The sequence below is a fragment of the Pteronotus mesoamericanus genome, unplaced genomic scaffold (genome assembly GCF_021234165.1).
Source record: "Pteronotus mesoamericanus isolate MK-2021 breed Mesoamerican mustached bat unplaced genomic scaffold, CSHL_Meso_final contig_182, whole genome shotgun sequence".
Lineage (NCBI taxonomy): Eukaryota > Metazoa > Chordata > Mammalia > Chiroptera > Mormoopidae > Pteronotus > Pteronotus mesoamericanus.
In genome coordinates this window covers 6,853,704-6,875,308 of record NW_026555078.1, presented here as the reverse complement: position 1 = coordinate 6,875,308, position 21,605 = coordinate 6,853,704, and the positions used below count along the sequence as shown (strand labels likewise).

At 48.4% G+C, this 21,605-nt stretch overlaps 1 protein-coding gene across 4 annotated transcripts in view; it reads right to left on the bottom strand.

The window, feature by feature from the left end:
• FOXN3 (forkhead box N3) overlaps positions 1-21,605 on the bottom strand; it is a 352,396-nt gene that overhangs the window by 236,370 nt on the left and 94,421 nt on the right. Inside the window, exon 1 of one of the 4 annotated variants that reach the window (XM_054567166.1) lies at positions 3,018-3,038. The exons of the other annotated variants lie outside the window; for them this stretch is intronic. The gene's annotated coding sequence lies outside the window, so the exon portion shown is untranslated. Of the gene's footprint in view, positions 1-3,017; positions 3,039-21,605 lie in introns of those variants that run through there. 4 annotated transcript variants of the gene reach the window in all.

Genomic DNA, 21,605 nt, shown 5'->3' with positions numbered 1-21,605 from the left:
CGTATGCGATCCGTTTCTACAACCAATTTTGAGTTTCAGTGGGGCTGAGACCATGTCAGCCTTGATATCACACCTATTACATGCCTGGAACATAGCAGGCACTCAGTAAGTGGCTATGGAGTGAATGCCTGCACGACATTGTGTGACATAACCAATGACTCGGCCACCCTCCTGTGGAATGTGTAGTTTGTCCTCAATGTTCTACTAATACGAACAGCGTTCAATAAACAGCCTTCTTCATGCTCCTTGAATGTAGCTCCGTGTCCTTGTAATGAACTCTTAGAAGAGTAATCACTGGGTCAGAGTACTCACACTGTAAGGCCCTGAATTCCTGCTACCAAATTGCTCTCCAGAAAGGTAATCTAATTTATATCCTCCACCAGTGATACAGGCGAGTGAAAAGCATAGGTTTTCTCCACGGAGTGAGTGTGGGCGTTAAGGGGAGATTGCTGAATCCCTCAGTAGGTGTCGTGATGAGGAACCGAGGGCTGGATCTGAAGTGCATGGAGTATCTAGCAACTCCCCACAGCACGGAGTGTCTCTGAACTTTCCCCGGCCTCGACCCAACATCCTCTGTATTGAAAACTACCATGTGGCCCCTCAAACAGCTACAAGGAGAACCACCAACTCCCTCCCATCCATATGAATACATGTATATTAGGAAACACACCCACTCCACCAGGGGCCCTAGGTTTCCTCGGATGCAGCGCAAAAAAGCCAACCTTTCCATATAAACAGTGGCCCACACCAAATTTGCATCCCTGGCACCCTGTCTGTTTTGCTTGAACTCGTCTATAAATATCTGCAGTTCAAAGCAAATGTCCACAGTGGTTTGTAAATGCCTTTTTGTGTGCACACAAACATTAAAGATTTATTTTTAATATTAGTTTCTTAGAAAAAGTTTAGTTCTTCCTAGTATAAAATTGGCAAAATAAATTCCAAATAAATATATCCATTGGAGTGTTTTCATTTATTTTCCCGCTCCAGGTCACGGAGCTGCGTAGGTCCTGATCCAGAAAGCCCCAAACCCACACTCTCCCTGGCCAGCGGCCCCTCGGAAGCCAGCAGAAGCATCTCAGCAGGGAAGAGGCTCCGACAGGCACCTGTGCTGCCCCCGCTTGCACCCACCATGCTGTGTAGCAAAGAAAGACACACCTGATAGACAGTGGTAATGCCCTTGATTCCCCAGCCCCCTTCCCCCTCCCTGTCCTTCCCCAACCTCCCCCACCCCCACAAGGCTGAGCTGACTGCTCAGAGAAATCACCAGCTTCTCTCCAAAGCATTTTTACAGAAAAAGATGAAAAGTAATTTTTCTTCTCTACGTAAGAAACCCTGGATTCAGCCCTGGTCAGAGTAGCTTAGTGCGTGGGTGCTGTCCTGCAAAGCTAAAGGTCACTGGTTGGATTCCAGGCCAGGGCACATGCCTGAGTTGCAGGTTAGGTCCCCAGTCAGGGCACATATGAAAGGCAACTGGTCAAATGTTTCTCTCCCTCTCTTTCTCCCTCCCTTCTCCTCTCTCTAAAAATAAATAAATAAAATCTTTGAAAAAGAAAAGAAACCCTGGATTCCCATCTCAGCCCTGTCCCATAATTACTATGTCTATAGTCCCTTCTGTGTCTTCACTCCTCCATCTTCTAATTGGGGGGATTTCTGCGTCTCTCAGGTGTCGCACAAGGACTTTACAAAGAACTGCAGCGTGAAAATCTTTCCTGTGCTCGGAGAGGCAAAGCATCTCTCTAAATTCAATGCGTTCCTTTGTTATGACTTCTGCTTTCTGGACTTAAAATCAAACACTGATCTTGTACCCAAATCATCCCCACGCCTTAGTTTCTGATGGCAATGTTATCAGGGTATCTGCTTATCGTTTGAAGCGTCTGTGAGATTTAAACATCCATATACCTCTTCACAACCAATTAATATTAGCTGCTTTTCACCTTATATTCTTTTCCTACACACACACACTCAAACAACATGGACATCCAAATGCTTTCCTTTGACTCAAAATAAACCACGAGACTCCAGTGCTCCACAGATAAAAATTTCAAAGCTCATGTTCCCATTTATCCATGAGAGAAATTTAATAGCTCAACACGTCACACAGCAAGTCCATCAGAGGACTGACAAATACACAGAAATTCTGAAGTCTATGTTTCCTGTTTTCTTGTGTTACAAACAAGACCAAATGCATTCGAAAAGAAAATGCCAAGGTGACATGTGGAATTACTGCACTGACGGGGGCAGGACATTATATATTATAGGACATTATACATTCTCCTCTGCAGCGGTGGCGTTGCCAGACCCACAACCCCGTCAGCATACAACTCAGCCAAGTCGCCGCTGGGATCTGACATCCGTGCCCGTGGACTTCTGCTCCCCTCAGCAACTGAAAGGGAATCTGCCATCCGGCGGCCTCTTGGGCAGGCGGGCTCATGGGGAGAGCCAGAAAGCTGCCTCTAAAGAAACCCATCTGACCAAAAAGTAAGATTTCTTGAGTCAAGGGGAAGAGACCATAGGGCTCAGGTGTAGAAGTGGGTGGTCCAGCAAGAAGACACAGCAGAACCCAAGACGAGGACACCCCTGTCACCTGGGTACACCGACCATGTGCCTTGTTCCTAAGCCGCTGAAGTGCTCCCTTGGTAGCAGGGCTGCCAGCTGCATGGGCAGAGCCGATGGCGCCCGTCCACCCCGCTTTCTACCCTGTAGGGGCAATTGCTCTGGACCCAGAGCTGCGCAGAGGAGGCACCCAGAGGCCCTGCGACCCCTGACACTCCCCGCTCTTGCATTACCGAGACAAGGGATGGCAGGAAAGGGGTCACTGCGCCAAGACAGCTGCCTGGGACCGCCCCCCCCACACGGGAGCTCCCTGACAGACCCACCTCCACAGAAATGTTTCCAGATCAGGACTTACTGCGATGTCTGCGGCAGGAGGCCCATCTTTACTGAACCCCTAATACCACTGCTCCGTGGAGGGGCGGGCAGGCTGAAAGCATTGCCAATAATCACCCCTCAGTACTTACCACCGAGGGGCAGGTCTCCTGTGGCCCGAAGCTGCTCTTTACCCCTTCTCCCAGGTGCTTCGGAGTCCCTGCCCCCACCACAGGCATCCCTTCCCTCCTCTCTCCTGCAGGTCTTGGTTCGCACCCTTTGCCGAAACTTCAGCCGTCCCTGGGAGTCCGACCCAACGCTCCGTAAGTCGGCTTCAGAGCTCTGTCCCCTTGAAGGGGCCTTGGAACCACTGTGGACTTGTGTCCTTTTCTGATAACGAGGAGTGAGACTGGCTCTTTTCCCAAGTTTCTTCCAGCTGAGAAAATGAATAGTCTCTGTTTTATTTTCTTAAAACCCTGCTCCCTAGGCCTTCGACAGAAATAGCTTTCCTCGCTGGCCTGTTAAGTGAGTCTGGAACAGGGAGCAAGCCAGGAAACTGGCCCAGGCTTAGCCTTCCTTCCTGGCGTCCGTGGGGCATCGCGTGGCCTGGAGGCCACCTCTTCCCACCGCAGGATTCAAGAGTGATGTCTCGTTTGCAGTTGGCAGGGAAGACCCGGTGAATCCTAAAGCCTCTTTCAGAGTGAACAGCTCAAGATTCTATAAGAAGAAATCTCAAGCTAACCAGCAAAGGCCAGGGCAGAAAGAGAGAAAAGCCAGTGTTGAAGGAACATCCCAAATCAGCCAAAAATACCAGCTCCCTCTCGTTTCGCTCACTGATGTCAGGAGGTTGACGATGTTCATACAGGTACAGGGTGAGTCGGCCAGTCCTCTACCTTCAACCCAGCCCTGGGGGCATCGAGTGGGGAGCAGGTATAACCAGGTAAGGCGAAGCTTGCCCTCTAACACGATGCTCTGAAGATCGTGCCTGGCTCTCAGGAAATAGAATTCCTCAAACCAAGGCTTGAGCCCTAAAAATGACCGTTGGCCACGCACATACTGTCCCCCAGCCAACAATCTGGAAATAGGGCTTCTGGGCCATGTGATAATTTCACAGGATGTTCCTTGGCTGGCCTTCACATTGATATGTTTTCAGTTCTGCACGTCACCTGTCAGTGATGTGTCACTATGCAGACGTCAGCCTGAGAATAGGCCAAGATGTATGGGACGCTGCCACATCTCTGTTCATTCTGGAGAACTTACCGCCGCTTGAGGGTGACAGTCCCGCAGGTTAAATCTTCATCACCCCTGCCCGCCTGTCTTAACACCTCAGGCTCATTTTTTTATCTTTGAGTGTATTCACCCACGACCCATTTGAACAAACTGAATGGCTTATGTGTGGATTATACAGTTCAAATTAAAAGAGCTTTTAAAAGACACAAAATATATTTTTGGAAGTTGTCACTCAAGCATCAGTGGTTGGGGACTACGTGGTTTCCCGAATTGTTCAGATTCCAGAGGAGGACACTATTACTCTGCCTCCGCTTTGTCTAAATAGCTCACTGAATCCACACAGCACTCAGGCGAGGATCATTTCATTGGAGTAATTTCAGAGAATAAGAAGGAGCCACACCTTAAAATCCCCTACGGGAAGCTCATTCCTCACCCCATATTACCTACAGTCTAAAAATTCAATACCCTGCATTCATACTAGAGTATAAATGACTGATACCAGGGTCACTCCCTAAAACAGGCTGGAGAGACAGCAGGCATGCCTGTGCCCTAGAAAGTGTAAAGGCATGTTGTCAGGCTGTGTCCTAAGAGGCAGAGGGAGGAAGAAAGGCAGAAAGAACAGGCTGTGAAACCCAGAACAATAAGGCCACTGCACAAATTTCCATAGAAAGTGGTTTTACCTCTTCCTAGATCGGTTTTAAAAAGAAGAGCATCCCAGGACGATGAGCTTCCAAGGAAGGCTAATTTACCTGCCCGTGGCTCCGCTGGTGCATGCATCGAGCTGGGCAGGGGCTCCCCGGCCAAGCCCGCCTCCGCCGCCCCTGCGGTCCTGGGGGAGGGCGGGAAGGGGCGCAGCTGAGACCGTCAGCGCCATCACGGGAGCAGCACTAATGCGGGCACAGGAGGTGCCAGCTCATTGTCCCCGCCAGGTGTCCAGGCTGGCAATGCCATCTGGGTTTGGAAATGTATGCTCTAAAGCCTGCTGGGGGAAGCCGTTTTGATGGGGAGCTTAACTTAAAAATCAACCAGCTTCGAGAAGGTTCCTGGTGCCCATGGAAATACGGGGTCTCGAAAATTGGCTCTTTCTCCTTGTGCAGCTCGGAGAAGGCCAGTGGGTCCACATTCAACAGCCTGGAGGCCACGGTCCAGTAAACAAGTCAGCTCCAACGGGAGGCACTGGAGAAAAGGCTGGGAAGGGATTAGACTTTAGTTTTGGGTTTCCAAAAATCTGAAATGAAAACCTTTTTTGAAATGCCTGTCTAAAATGGAACCACCATACATTTAAATTCTTAGTACCCTGTCCTGGCCTCTGTGGCTCAGCGAGTTCGGCGTTGTCCCACAAAGCTAAGAGCCGCCTGTTCGATTCCCGCTCAGGGCACATGCTTGGGTTGTGGCCCAGGCTCCGGTTAGGGTGTGTGCGAGAAGCAACCAATGTTTCTCTCTCACATTGATGTTTCTTTCCCTCTCCTTCTCCCTCCCTTCCACTCTAAAAATTAATAAGTAAAATATTTTAAATAAATAAATAAACTCTGCACCCTGACAGAAGAGGTTTAACATTTAAAAATGGACTTAAATTGTACCAAATAATTATGTTGTCTCTTTAAAAATACTTAGCTCCAAGACTTAAAAGATCCATAAAAACCCACTGTGGGTGAAAATGTAAAGAAATAGGCATACTTATGGTTGAGGAGAGCGTTAGTAGGTCCTGTCGTTTTTAGAGGGATAGGTAGCACTTTCTATATGCAAAGTGCACCTTGGCTTTGACCCAGCAATTCTCCTTACAGGTATTCACTGTCCAGAAACACACAACTGAGCAGAAACATGCACGCACAAGAGTTACTTCAGCACCATTTATAAGAGTGGAAAACGGGAAAGAACACCATGTCCATTAAAAAGGGACCAGTTAGTAAACCCTAGTTCATTCATATAATGGAAATTGGCAGCTTTTAAAAGAACAAGGTAGAACGAGGTACTGGAGAGAAAAGTTGCTCAGAGAGAAAAGCACATTGTAGAACTATATATCAAGTCTATTTTTTTGTTTGTTTGCAAAATAGTATCAGAAATGTTAATGCATGTACAAAAAAACCTTGATGGGTAGATCACTGGGGACTTTAAACTTTCCATGATCGGCACTTTCAAACTGGTTAGGATTTTAATGTTTTTATTTTTAACACTGAACAATAACTTGTAATCAGAAACGGAAAAAAATGAATTCCTCCAGCTTCATGTCGTTTAATTATCTACAACCCCGTCCTTGCCCCGTATCTTATCCTGGAGTGGGGCAAGGACTGTGTGTCTTGTATGTTCTGGGGAATACTCTGTATTTAATCCCCGCAGCTCCATTTCATGATAGCTCAAAACTCCAGCTTTTCAAACGCCTTCACATGAAAGACAGTCCATACCCAAGACACGGCCGGTGTGATGGACCGAATGCAGGACTGTGACTCGGGAGGGCCAGGGCGGGCAAGTTTCCTTCCCAGTTTTCTCATGAGTAGATTTCAGGCTTGAAGGAATCATCTCTGATATTCTCTCAGGTGAAGACCTTGACTTCCCCGGCCAGACCCTCCAGGGAGAGTGCTCCATTGCATTTGCTGAAACGCACGAGGCCACAGACAGGGCCCGAAATCAGGCAACTGTGGGGAAAGGACCAGCTGAGGAAAGTCTCAAAGAGGGCAAAAGGGTTTTAAGGCAGGGAATAAAACAGGCACCTTTCTGAGGTTCTCACCTGAAGAACTGGATGTTTGGAAATATGTAGAGATCGTTTGGGTTGTGATAATATGAGGAGAAAGGAGGCAGCGGCCACCAGCAGTGAGTGGACAGGGCAGAGGTGCTGAGGTTGCTGCAAGGAATGTGACAGTCCACACCACTTCCATCCATGTGGCCCCCCGAGCAACGCTGAGGGGTGCTGGGGAGACTGCAGCCGTCACCTTCCCCACCAGGCAAAGGGCTGGGTGGGAGCTGGGTGCTGGGTGCTGGGTGGGTGTCAAAGGAAAGCAAGAAGGCAAAACTGCAACCCCCAACCCCAAAACGCCCATTCCAGGTCTTCCCCTGTAACCAAACAGTGCTAAATAATTAAAGCTCACTGAAGGACCCAGGTCCCTACAGTTACATGCCTGATCAAACTCTAACTACTAAAGAGGCTTTGGACCCTGCGGCCTTGCAACCTTCATTTTAAGCCCTGTACCCTGCTCTCCCACTTTCCTAGTTTGAGTGGGGGTCCCAGGCCCTGACAGGCCCTCATTGTCTGGTGTAAACTCCAGAAAACAGACCTATCTACCGTATTCCCCGCGGCGCCCCCAGTCCTGGGAACAGTGGCCGGCTCTCACTAGGTGTCAGGAAATATGTTTACAAATGAATGATGCTGTGGAAGAAGCAGAGCCTAAGCAGGCAGTCAGCGCTGGGTTAACTGTAAGTTGTGAGGCCCTGGGCAAGTTGCTTAACCTTCTGAGCCTTTGGTTCTTTTCTGTGAAGCAGAGTCACAGGAACCACCTTCCAGGGCTGTGGGGGAGACTGGGATACTGCACGGAGATCCAGTGTGAGCGGCCTAGTCCTCAGCAGGCGCTCAGACAGTGGGAATGAGAGCACCTGAAACCAATGCAAAATAAAATTGGAAGAAAATGGGAGCTAACATTGCATCGCCGTTATTAATAACTCCAGCTGACCCTGAAGCCCAGGCATCTCCTGCAATCACGAGTATCACCTAAAAGTTACACAATTCGGCTCAAGTTGCCCTTTGGGAGCTACTAGTTAATAACCAACAGAGCAACAGCTCTTTTGCAAACATCATGTTTCTCCTGTCTCCTTCAAAGCAGCTTTATTCAGAACATTATGCGCTGGTCCATTGTTTCCGGGAAACTTCCCAAAGTACCTGAACAGGAGCGTGTAGCAGGGGCCCACGAATCGACCTAGGAGACCCAGCAGGTCGGCAGACAGGTCAGGTTCAGCCTAGGCCCAGACGGTTGAGGTTTCATTTGGCCTCCTGAGGCCTATGCCTGTCACTAACGAAAATCCAACGCGGCAAGTGTAGAATCAGGGGCCACATGCCTGGGTCCATATCCTGGCTCCAGCACTCTTAACTGGATGGCCTTGGGCAAGTTATTAACCACCTGAAACCTCAGTTTTCTCATTTGAAAAATAGGGAAAAACAACATAATAGTACATACATGGGGGAAGGGGAAGCAGAAGATTGTATTTTTCTTGGCTTTGTGGAAAATCATGGAAATCAATCAGCCCATTGGCAGAAACCCTACCAGAAGCAGTCCTTTCCATGGAGACTGTGTCCTGTGTTTTTTCATTTCTGTTAATTCTGCAATTATCTTATGTCCTCTTTGAGGTGTAGAGGAAAGAGCTTGCCGGAAGCCCCCCCAGGAATGCCAGCAGAGTGCTCGACACATCACAGGCCTTCAATGAACATCTGAATGAATGACTGATTCATAAGCTGAAAGGCTCTGACAGTCCATCACACCTGTCTGACCCAACAAAACTAAGTGCAAACTAAGGTGAATGAAGTTCTTGGTACTTTTGAACCGGGGGCTGGAATCTCTAAAATAGAAATCTCTGTTATGCTACCTTTTTTTCCCAGCTGGTACACTCTCCAACTGAAGAGTCTGGGCATCTAACTATGGATAGGTAACCTGGAGAAGGCATGAACCATGTATCCAGCTAGAATATATACAGTAGTGCCCCTTAGGTATAAGAATATGTGCCATAAAAATGAACCAAGAGCTCCACGAGGGCTGGCGCTCACCTGTTGTCCTCACTGCCAGAACCTCAGAGCCCACAGAGCCCAGCATACAGGAAGTGCTCAGGGAGTGCATGTCGGATAAAAGGCAGCAAGAACAAACAGACGGATGAAGACATGGGGGAATATTCAAAAGCGGGGATCGTTGTTGCAGTATCTAGACCTGGACCGTAGTTTTCTGAAGCCCCATGTGGTGGCCTTTGCAACTCCTCCAAACAGCTTTCAGAGGAGGTAGGAGACAGCGCAGACAGAGAAGCGTGGGCGAGAGCGATTTGGAGAAATAAGAGGGGGACGCAGGTGAGGTCCTGGGAGGACGGGAGGGTCATTCAGGACGTCTGTCTTGTCTGCACGAGCATCACTCTTGATGTAAGAGCGACTCGGGGACGTGGAGGAAGGGGTGGCCGGTGAGACATCAGATCAGAGATGACCATGGCTGCTACTGCTTCTGCCACCCAAAGAAATGTCTGTCATTTTCTATGTCCCTTACCGTCTGCATCTTTCCCCTCTGCCTTGGTCGGGGCTGACTCTCCGGGCCTTGCAGGTTCAGTTGGATTTGTTCCTATATTAGAAGCACACGGGGTCCATTTTTGGAGACAGCCACTTGGGCTCTCTGTTGAGAAACTTCCTTTCCTCCTGGGGCGAGCGCATTTCTCTCCCCCAAAAAACTCAGTACGTGGGTCAACCATGCGCACCGACTGCCTCTTTGATGCCCTTTTACAAAGTGTTTCCCCTTGCACTTCTCAGAAAATTACCCTATTCCTTCTGTACTCAGCAGGGAAATGCAACGAAACTGAGAGCTTGGCTATTATGTGTGTGAATAATTTGAGTTTCAAGTGCAGCCTTGGCATGCCTGAAAATGAGTAATTACCAAAAAGTTACCCAGTTGCCCCCCGCAATGTGCCAGCTACTTCTGTCTTGAGTGTGGAGCCCTCTTGGCTGGCTCCGTCTGAGCCTCAGGGAACAGAGCCATCTAGACCCCCTCCAGGTCCCAGTCAACAAGTAGAGCAAAAAGTTTTTGGCTGATCACACCCTGGAGAAGATAAAGCCCTTAACCAGAGATTAGCCACGCTCATGCCAGGCCACTCGCAGCCAAGAGTCAAAGGGTACTTGCCGAGTGGAAAAGGACAAAAGGAAACAAATTTCATTTGCAAGCTCCCTGAACGGGCCAGAAAAAGTCATTCTCTACCTCTGAGACGGTCTGTCTCCCCTTGTAAGAAGGCTAAGCTCGTATGCCCTGACTTTGGGGGAATTTCAACAGGTTGGTCTCCCAATCACAAACCCTCTGTATAGAGGGGTCGGCAAAACCTCGTGCACAATGTGTCCTTTCAAAAAGCAACAAGGCCATTTTTAAAACCTTGCAGTCACTTAAAGTGGCACTGACACTGTTGTTACTTTAGATCAGTAAAGGCTGAAGAAACCTGAGAAAGGAAACGCCTAAAAGGTCGCACTATGTCTTGACAATCCACGAGGTGCTCAAAGGGAATTGAAATCTGTACCCAAACCATTAGCCTTTGGGGTACAATGACAGCATATTCCTTTTGGAAGAAATCTTAGGATTATCTGGTCTGTAGCTGTTAATGTACAGGTATGGAAAATGAGGTCCTGTGGCATTAAAGGACCTGATCTAGGACACGCGGTGGCTGGGGCGGTGCTGGGGCGGTGCTGAGGCCGGAACACTGGCCACCCCGCCCGACTTCTCCGCACACTGCTAGGTGCACACTGCACACTGCTGGCTCTGTCCAGGCAGCAGCGGTCGGAGAGGCTTTGCTAATGGTGGTCACTTCTCACTCAAGCCCGTTCGCAGGGCACAGTGGAGGGTCCTATACAAAAGGGCTGCAGAAGCACAGGTCCACCACATGCTTTGCGAGGAAGACGATTGCCTCTACAGTGTCAGAGTTCCCACTCAGGGCTGCCTTCCACGACCTGTGACCAAGGCCAAACAACTCAAAGGGAACTGTGTGACGAGCAAGTGAGGTACACACCTGCACGAGAAGACAGCCAGCTCAGGACTGTTAGCAGGCGGGGAAGACGTAAACTCTACCAGCTGCGAAGGAACGCGGAGGTGACCCCGGGCAGCCCAGTCTGGGCTGGAATTCCCCCAGGAACCTTATCTGGCGTCCACTATTCACTTTCCTTCTTTCCATTCTCTGGAAAACCAAGCTACTTCTCGATGGGGCAATGGGGGGAGGGAGGAGAGTTTCTTTTTCTTGCACCTTGTCCGAAAAGGCAGGGACATCCTAGTTAGACCTTTTCCCTGAGCACTCTGGCGGAGCCCTGCGGGTTGCGTCTAACAGTCTGCTGCCCCAAAATGACACGCTCAAAAGGTCAGAGCTAAATACTAAGTGCTTCGATTAACTGGGAACATTCCTCTTTCGGTGGATGGGTGTTGTTTTTAATCTGTGTGGATCCAGTAGTTGACAAGTGTCTCTCTCCCTCTTCAGAAAACTCGAAGGAAACATCTACATAGCATCTAATACCTAGTTTCTTCATGTACAACAAATGTCAATGATATGCAAACACAGGCACTTCGCCGGGAAACACTGGTGCGTTGGAGTGGATGGTGAATGGGCTTCTCGTTACTCTGCTCTGCGCTCTGCCCGGGAGGAGGGACCTTGTGAGGCTGCATTCGGGCATCTCTCTCAGGTCAGGTCTGCTCATAGAAGATACTGCCTTTACAGCTCAAATAAATGGATGGGAAAGAAAATAAAAAGTAGAATTTCCAGTAGGCCACAATCACTCTCTGAGTTCCTCCCTCAGCTAGGTATTGAGGAATCCCCAAAGGGGCTGGAGTCCCAAACCCCCAGCATGGCACTCAGCCCCAAGTACACTAAACCTGCTACCCTATCCTGGCGAGCTTCCTCTCCTTCCCTCCTTGGCATTCCCAGGCAGGGTCAGCCTTTCCTACTTCAGGCCTTCTTGCCAGACTGACTCCAGCACCTCTTCTACCGGCTTTCCTTGACCAGTTACCGAGCCCCTGTATCTCAAGTATCCAACACCAATGTAAGGAGTGATTTTTTTTTTTAAGAAAGTGTATTAGAAACTGATGCTGGGAATGATATTATTAGCCTTAAAGCCTTCCTTATTTAAAAGAGCAATAGCCATGACTGGTGGGGCTCAAACGGTTGGGCATGATGTCTGTCCCAGAAAACGAAAGGTTGCATGTTCAGTTCCTGGTCAGGGCCCATGCCTGGGTTGTGGCCTTGGTCCTGGGTCAGGGCATGTACAGAGGCAACTGGCTGATGTTTCTCCCACATACCGATGTTTCTTTCCTTCTCTTTCTCCCCCCCTTTTTCCTCTCTCTAAAAATAAATAAATAAAATCTTAAAAATTAAAAAAAGAATAACAATAAAAGCCCAGTCCTTTACAAAATACAGCACTTTCACTATGATTCACAGAAACTGATCTGAAACACACAACATGATCTCTGCCGTAGGTGCCAGAAGAAAGCAGGCACCCATAGGGCCGGTGTAATCAAGACAGACGTCCAGTGGGCTGCGGTCTGGACGGGCATGGAAAGATGGCTTGGATTTAAAGAGAGGTCAAAGTAGGGGAGGCGGTGAAGGCTGTCTCAGAACTTGGGAACCAGCGTGGAAGAACACCTCAGCGGCACGCAGGCCTGCATCTGTTCTCTTAGGAAGCTGGTGGCCTCTCATGTGCAGTGCCAGGGCTGTCTCGGTGAGGGCAGGTGACAGGCCCTGCCCACGTGGGCCTCTTCTCCAGACCATCAGCTCTCTGTCTAGTAAAATAAGATTTGTGAACGTCGACTTTTTCAATAATGAGCATTTCCTGATATAGCAGAGAGCTTAGAGATGGCGTCTCCACACGCCTCAGGTTTTGCTGGCTGGAAGAAAAGCCAGAAGACCACTAAGTTGATCAGGAAGCAGGAACCCTTGGCCCTTTGGGGCAAACCCCTCCACCATGGGGAGGGCCACTTGGGTGACCTCTCCTGATCATGCAGGTAGAAGTCAAGTTCCTCCCTTTCCTTCTTAAAGGGACCCCCAATACAGGAGAAAGCATCCAAGGTAAAATGCACTAAACTGAAATGTTAGGAAATATGGCTAATGCTATCAAAAGCCATCTCACAAAGCACAACGGCTTGAGGGCCATAAGAAGGGGCAGTGGCTCCCCAATGTTTGGCTGTGGACCAATGCAGGGGTGGAGGTACCCAGCCTACCATCCTGCAGTGAAGATGAAATAGACCCCAGTCTTCTCCAGATTCCATCCGCGGGGTGGACATGGAGGCGCCGACAGTGAGGAAGCATTCTCTACGGCAGGGGCTCCGATGCCCCTGTCTTCTTCCTGTTCCCCAGGCCTGGAGGGTTCCTACACCAACGTGGTGTTCAGAGGCAGCTCGAGTGTCTACTCTTCTCGTGCTCAGCCTTCCTCAGAATTAGGGCCAGGAGGTCCCACCTTCCGCACTAAGAAGCAATCCTGGTGTCAATACATGTGACCACAGTGTCTTGCTACCTTTCCAGCAGCACCTGCTAAGCTTCCCAGTGATTCCCTCTTCCAGAAACCTACGCGGAGAAATCCTCAGTAACAGCTTGTGAAGAGGGCTCTGGCTTTCTCACTAAGCTCTTCAGAAGCAACTGGCAGGAAGTTCTCAAGGGGACCACGTGAGGTGGGTTTCACACCACTGACCACAGGCAAAAGGGGTTCCCTGGAACTCACAGATCAAAGCATTCCAGAGAACTTGAAGGCGGGTCTAACTCCACCACCCCAAGTGGTTTGTCATGCCAGGTGCTGCAAGGTCATATCTGTCCCCTCCAGTAGGCGAAGGCTGATTGGTGCCCTGGACTGAGGTGAAAGGCCCTCTGGGAATTTTCCATTTGAATGTTAACTGGGAAGCTGCCTAGATGCCCTAGGCTTAGGAGATCATTCTGGATTGTGTCGTAAAATTAACTTGAAATGCTTATTCCAGGTTTTAGGTTTTCATGAAGTGTTCTTTTAACAAGGCTCATTATTCGAGTAGGATATTGGCGTAGTCCCCACTCATTAGCTTTATTCATTTTTACCAAGTATGCACGCGAACATGCAAAGGAGTTTCTACCAGCTGCCTCAAAATCCACCCAGTGTGAACCCGACGGAGCATGTGGGCAGGGAGCAGTCAGCAAGCAAACGCAGGCCCCGCCTCTCCAGGCGCCTCAGGGCCTCCGCCGGCTTCCAGGGCCGCTGGTCCATCACCTCCACTTACTTCTCTTTTCCTTCCGTGTCTGCCCCTTCCTAAACCACAGCTCAGTGCACTGAGGCCTACAGGTTCCTCCGCTTAAAGCAAACTCAGAAGGAAGTAACCCACCATTCCGCCCTTGCTCGCCTCCTGCCGCCCCCACCCCAACCAAGGCTGCCATTTTGCTTCCAAATATGACTTTGCCAGACTAAACAAACAAAAAAAAACCCTCCATTTATTTCTCCCCCTTTTCATCTCTCTTCCAATTGACAGCAAGCATGGGGGATACGCTTTTTTGTGTCACTTGCTCCAACAGCTGTTCTGCCCACAAGCACTAGCCCTACCCATGGTGGGAGCAGTTTTGGAGTCCTAATTAAGGGCCCGTTCTAGGCACGTGGATCAGAGAGATGAATGAAGACCTTGCCTACCGGCCCCGGAGCCTAGTGAAGAGCACAACCCATACAGTGTGGTAAGTGCTGTGACGCAGGTATGGAGAGCCTACCAGATGGTGTGCGAGCCACTCAGCCTCCATAATTAAAGCAAACCCTTTAGCGTAAGAGAGAAAATTCCAGAGGGCTCGGGGCAGCTGAGCAAGAACCTTGACCATTCTGCATTCTTCCCTCCCCTCGGGGGTTTTCTCAGTTCGGTGTCAGGTTTGCTCTCTGATCCCCTGAGGCATTCTGCATGGCAGGGGGCGCCATGTTTTCATTACCGAAAAGCTAAGGCAGTAGCAAGGGGCACATCGGAGTCTTCATCTATAGAACGGGGAGAAAAAGAGTCACGACAGCGCTTTCACAGGAAGAGACGATCACAGCCCCTCCCACCAAATACATGTTAGTTCCGCTACGCTACAGGTGGCGATAACAATCAGGAATTCAGAAGGATCCAGACCAGGCGGGGACCCGCCCCGGGACCCAAGCACAGACAGTTGCACAGCACTGGCTGGCCCCTGCTCTCAGTGGCTCCCACCATCCCAGGTCAGACACAGCTCTCTGCTGGGGAAGAAAACGAGGCCGGGGCCCCGCAAGACCAGCCGGCCTCAGCAGGGAGCGCTCTGACTCCGGGCGCTTCACCTGTTCGGGAGTGTTTCTCGCCATCCGCCATCACCGCCCTAACCCTAAGTTCCTTGTGGGCAGAAAATGTGGTTTCATTACGCGCCATGGAAAGAAACGGGGCTGGGCACGTGCTTAACAAAGAATGCACAATCAGCAGATTTCTAAACCAGGAGGGGCTCTCAAAGAGGTGTAGGTCCACGTCTTCATTCAAAAATACAATTATTTACTAGATAAATTTTAAATACAGAAAAAAAATTACATATAAATGGTCAATAGTCCCACCGCCTAAACATATTAGTCCCATGTAAACATTAAAAAATGTAGCACTGAAGAGATGCCCACTTGGTTTTTTTAAGGCAAATGTAATGTGTGAGAAGTTGCCTTCCCTCCTGCCTGGATCCCTCTGTCTTCCCTACTTTTTCCTTGCGTATCCTGCCAAAAAACAATTATAAAAATACAAGCACATACATGCATATACATACACGTATATGCGACTTAGTTTTTTTTACGTAAACAGGACCTGGCTTTCCTGCCACTTGCTTTTTTCACTTAAGAAGGTGCATGGTCTGTGTGTCTGTGTCCCCCTGACATTCATATGTTGCTATCCTACCCCCAATGTGACAGCCTTTGGGAGGTATTAGATCACGGGGGCAGAGCCTTCAGGGACAGGATTAGTGCCGCTTATAGGAGACCCCACAGAGCCCCCCAGCCCCTCCCTCCATGTGCGGATACCACGGTAAGTCTGCCACCTGAAAAGGGGCCCTCAAGGGACCACACTGGCACCTTGATCTTGGACCTCCAGCCCCCAGAGCTGTGGCAAATACCTTTCTGTCGCTTATGAACCCCCCAGTGTGTGGTACTTTGCTATAGCTGTCCAAACGGACCGAGACGGAAGGCCGCGCCCGACGTCCAGAATCCAGAACACTTGCTCTGCCATCCTGCGCCGCTATAAACCATACCAAGCCACCCTCATTCCCCAGTTTCTGGTACTTTGCTGAGCAGATCCACAGGATGCATTTCTAGGAGTGAACTTGCTGGCCCGGGGCATGTAACTTTTCACAGACACTGCCAATGCCCCCCGATGCTCCACCGATGTACCCCGCCGTGAACACTGAGGGGGTGCCAGCCTCCCAACCCCGCTCCTGAACGGGACATTCTCAAATTCCTTATTATCTGCTAGTCAGACAAGTGACACGTGGTATCTTCTTCTTGTGCAGAATTGAGCCTCTTTAAATCACAAGTGAGGTTGAGAACTGTTTCATTTATAGATGAGAAAAACAGAGACCCAGAGGTTCCCTAACTGGCTAAAAGTCTAACCTTGAGCTATTTATAGAGATGAACCGTGCTCAGATCTCAGGCCTGGAACCACCCGGGACGCCCTGACCCCCGGCACCAGAAGGAGAGCCTGGCGCCCAGAAGCCAACCTTCTCCCTCTTTCCGCATTCAGGGCACACCTGGGCTAGGTGGCCCTCCGCTCCCTGGGTCTGCGCGTGCGCCCCCCTAGCCACCAGCAATCCCCAGGCATGTGCCTCACCGGCCAGAGGGGAAGTCTCGGCCTTGTCCTTGGCCCAGGAAGCAGGGCTGTGGGGCTTGTGGGATTGGAAGGCTGCCTCCAAATTGCCTGAGGTCCCAAAGTGTTTTTCCTCTGTTCACGTCATCTCAAACGTTGTTTCTGCCTGAGAGCAAAGTGGTTCATGTTGTGACTGGACCTTTACGTTCCTCTTTCTCCTCTGTGGAACTGGGCTTTTGAACTGGGAAAGAAAGTTGGTGGGAGAAGAGACAGGCTCTCCTCCGATTACTGTCTGGGGGCTTTGCCAGGCACCCACAGAGCAGGTGTTCACCGAGCAACCCAGGGGTGCGAGTGCCTGGTCCGTGTGAAGAGCTCAGAGTCTGCTCTTACCGGCCCTGTAGCCCTCGGTACCTACCTTCCTCTTAGCCTCACTGCCTTCGTCTAAATGATGGAAGTGACAGCCGGTGACGGCTTTGCCTCACACACGGATTGTTTTAAATGGAGTACACTGTGTGCATGCCAGGGCTTTGAAAACTGTAAGGCTCCACACAAACGGAGGGCCTTAGTGAGTATCCATGAGCTGGTGGCTGTGGCTTCCGTCGCGGAACTCCCTTGACGAAGCAGGTGTCCTCAGATGCCCAGACGGGGCCTGCCCCCGCTCCAAGGTGTTCCCGAAGCCATCCGCCGCCCACCTGAGCATACCAGGGCCAGGCCCATCAGCGTGACACAGGCTGAGTCAAGGTTTTATCTTGATTGTGCAAAGACCTGTTTCATAAGCGTCTATTTATATTACAGCTAAACTAGATGTTTTGTGAAGAGAACTCCAGTAACTTCATATTTGTTTGGCAGAATCAGGAAGCGCAGTCCCACTTACTAGATTTTCCCAACCAACTAATATTCACCCCACATTAGAATTAAAAAATAAAGTGGCCATTTTGAAGGGACTCATCCTACAATTATTACATATTTCTCTTCTTTTTCTTTTTTTTTAAAAAAAAAAAAAGAAAGTTAAACACAGTTCAACCTTTCTCCTTATCTCTTTACCACCATCATAAACATCCCACTAAGTCTGGAATCACAAGAACCTGCTCTACCACTTAGAGCTTTGAGACTTTAGGCAAATCATTTAACCTCTTTGTGCCTCAGTTTTGTCATCTATAACAGTAAAGAGAATCAGAAAACCAAGTTAGTCAGGAGTGTGCCTACATTAAGAACCCAAAACCCATAAGGATCCACCTACTTAAAGTTTAGTGCATGGATTTGGAGAAAGCTGTTTTGTCCTCTGAGATACGCTTTGTTTCTTCCTAACTCTTGGCTATATTCCAGATATCTGAATTTGCTGGCTAAGCGAGGCTCTCCTGTGTGGATATAAATTCCTTTGGGGGCCTTAAAGAACATAATTAAGGCCCTGATGGAACTCGTTCCACCAACAACCCAAGCCCAGACCCAAGGGTTCTGTTCCGAGCAGGGAGCCTTTCAGCAAGTGCCCTGAACAGAGACTAACAGGAAACCAGAGAGAACGGAAGCAAGGACAACAGCAGCATCCCTGAGCCTGGTGAGGGAGGAGCAGCTTCCCTACAGTAAGCTGTACGTGCAGACCAATGCCCCACCCAATCGGGCTTTCTCTTCGCAGAAAGCAGCCTTCTAAAGGATGACCTCCAACACTGGGACAGTCCACAATGAACACCCAAGAAGGGAACTGAGGACTTGTGGCCATTCCAGAATGTCTGTGTAGGAGGAGCTTAGAGGGGGCCCTGGGTTGACCAGGAAAGATGGCTGGGGGCTCCACATGCTCTTGCACCTGCATAACAAGCACACTGACTGTCTGAGTGGCTTGTAATTGTGTCTAAGATGGAGAGTGTCGCGGGTTGGGGTAGAGCCCCCTCTAGACAGAACAGTATTAAAGAAATACGACAACCCCACTTCAGGTGACTGGCCCATTTTTCTGAAGGTTATGAAGAATTCTCTCAAATTTGACTCCCTTGCTTCAGTTGAGCTAGGTCTCTTGAGTTCTAGCTCTGGTATTGAAGGTATATACTGTGGATATCATAGAGCTATTTATAAGTGTTTCAGCTCTTTATACTCTTGAAGTATACAGCTGTATTACATTTTCTCACCTACTGGAAGTTAGGTGTGGCCATATAACTAGCCTTGGCCAATAAAATGTGAGTGGAAGTGACAAGCGTTGCAAATGTGCAGCTTTGAGAGCCAGCATGTGCTTTGCCATTTTCTCCTTTCTCTCAGCCACAGTGATGAGACTCAGCCTCCATCTGGAAATGAGAACAAGGATGACAGAGTCCCCAGCCAGCCTCAATGGATACACAGAATGAGCAAGAAATAAACCTTAATCATTTTATGCCCCATTGTTTTATAAGTTTTGGGGGGCTGTTACCCCTAACCTAGTCTACCCAGAGTGCCATATACAACGTCTGTCCAGATAAAGTCCAGCCATTGTTAATATAACAAGAACAGGTTACGCAATATTAATGTAACCTGGCAGCCAAGGAGAGTGGACTGAATGCACGTATGTGAACAATGACGACCTCATTGTACTAGTCAGTGGGAGTGGTAGATGCCATTGAGTGATCATGTGTACTGTGTGGCCATCTCATTCAAAATGAGCAAATGAGCAAAAAATCTGCATCAAATTTTGTGTTAAACTTGAACATTCCTCCATGGAAACTATTCAGATGATTCAGAAGGCCACGGCTATGGGCAACCGGTGATTGGCAGCTTCATCATGACAATGTGCCCACTCATGCATCATATCTCCTGTAGAGTTTTTAGGCAACGCATCAAATCACCCAGGCGAGTCAGCCCCCGACAGCCCAGATTTGGTGCCTTGGGACTTCTGGGGTTTTCCAAAACTAAAATCACCTTTGAAGGGGAAGAGATTTCAGACCATCAATAAGATTCAGGAAAATATGATGGGGCAGCTGATGGCAATTGGGAGAACTGTGTGAGGTCCCAAGGTAGCTACTATGAAGGGGACTGAGGTGTCATTGTCCTCTATACATGTTTCTTGTATCTTCTATCTCCTTCAATAAATGTCTCTCCTTTTCATATTACATGGCTGGATACCTTCGGGACAGATGTTGCATGTACTGCCTGCTTAGTCACCGGAAGGTGCCCTCCTTCTCCTAAATTGGTAACTTATTGTCAAGTGTTTGACTATAGTGAAATACACTGTGTACCCATGGAGCACACAGTGCTAGGAACTCCATTGTTTATTACAGATGTAGACACAATTTTTAATTACAAGAAACCAAACTCCTTTCCGAAAGGTAAATTTTAAAGTTACGCCTTCAAACAGCCGCGCAACCCCTAATTCCTTTCCCAAGCCCCAGAAAACACATTTTCAGGTGCAAGGGCCAGGCATTAACTCCTGCCCCACACAGGCCGCCCGCAGTGGAGGACAGGCACTCACTCAACGAACTCCCATTTCTGGCGTGGGAGACTTCCTCCAAGACACTCTCAGTCAACACGTGCTCACCCTCCCAGGCACAGGCTGGTCTGGTCAAATGGGAATCCCTTTGCTGGCTTTATTTTCCCTGTTGCACCCAGACGTTTAAAATGCAGTTGCATGAACTTCACTGTGGGTTGACACCCAGAGTCAGATCCAACCTCATTCCTCATGCCTCCAGAGGCGGATATGAATTCATCATTTTATTTAGTATATAAAACATGAATTAGGACAATTTGTAGTACTCTCCTACACTACAAAAATCCACAAACTAGGTTCCTCTGTAGCAAGATGCATCAAAACATATGTCTTGCGCAGTTGCGATGCGGCATGGGAATATTGGCTAAGCTGTGAGCAATTTTAACCTTCCCATTTCTAAAGAACAGGCCCCAGAGACACAGACCGTGTTTATACGAAGCCAGTGATAGAATCATTTTGGGTCAAACTCATTGTTTTACCATCATCATCTTTTTAACTTACAAATTAGTATCAATCTAGTCATTTTAGTGACCAGAATAACTATACCATGATTGAGTTTCTTAGGTTGTTAAAATGACCTGATCAGAGTTACTGCTGATGAATCAATAAAATGCTTGGAAATAAATATGAGGGAAAATGTACAGCCAACCAAATGAATGTCAAGGCCACTTGTATCCCTGCCCCAAGCCTTACAATTTACAGCTAAATCCTGGCTTTCCAAGGTGCCCAGGGCCAATCTCTAAGTACCTTGATATGTGTGTTGCAGAACCACTTGAATGTAATAGTCAATTAAATTATTAATGAAAGAACTATACAAATAAAAGCACAGTGCTCTTTTATGTAGTAATAATTATTATCATAAGCAACGCAAATTGAATAATATGAATTATCGGGACAGTTCCTGATAAGCTAACAATTTCCGGCAATCAGACCAAACATCTCTGTTCAAGCTGTTTAATAAAACAAACAGCAGCTTGTTTACACTTTTGTTGAGTTAAGCACACATACAGGAGAGCTAAAAAGAGAACTGGAGGCTAAGTAATAAAAAAGTGGAACTAGTTACAATGGCGGTAACTTAGATATTTCCACATCTCAGGAAAACAGTGAATCCTATAAACTCTGCCAGAATCAAATGACATAATTTATTTATATGTACATGCATATATATACACATATATTTACATACACACACACACACACACACATATATAATGATAGATTCTTCTAAGTATAATGTTCCATTTACATTCACATGAGGGATAAGGTTAAATGTCATAATAATAATAGGCTGTCACTATTTAAAAGCATTTATCAAGCGCCTACCTACCTATCACACACAGCCACACACCACTCTGTAAAAGAGCAGGCCATTTCCTTGTCTACCTTAGAGGGCCCCTGATGGAACTCTACAGAAACCATAGAGTCCTCAGTCAGAACTTAAGCATTGTCTACTTCTCTACCAATTCACCCCAGACTGATTCAGGAGAGGTATCCCTTTACCAGATCAAACTAACCACAGGGAAGTTCTGTTAAACGCTAATTGGTGAGTAATTTGGACCTTCCAGGAGCTACTACAACCAAGTTCCTGCCTCTTT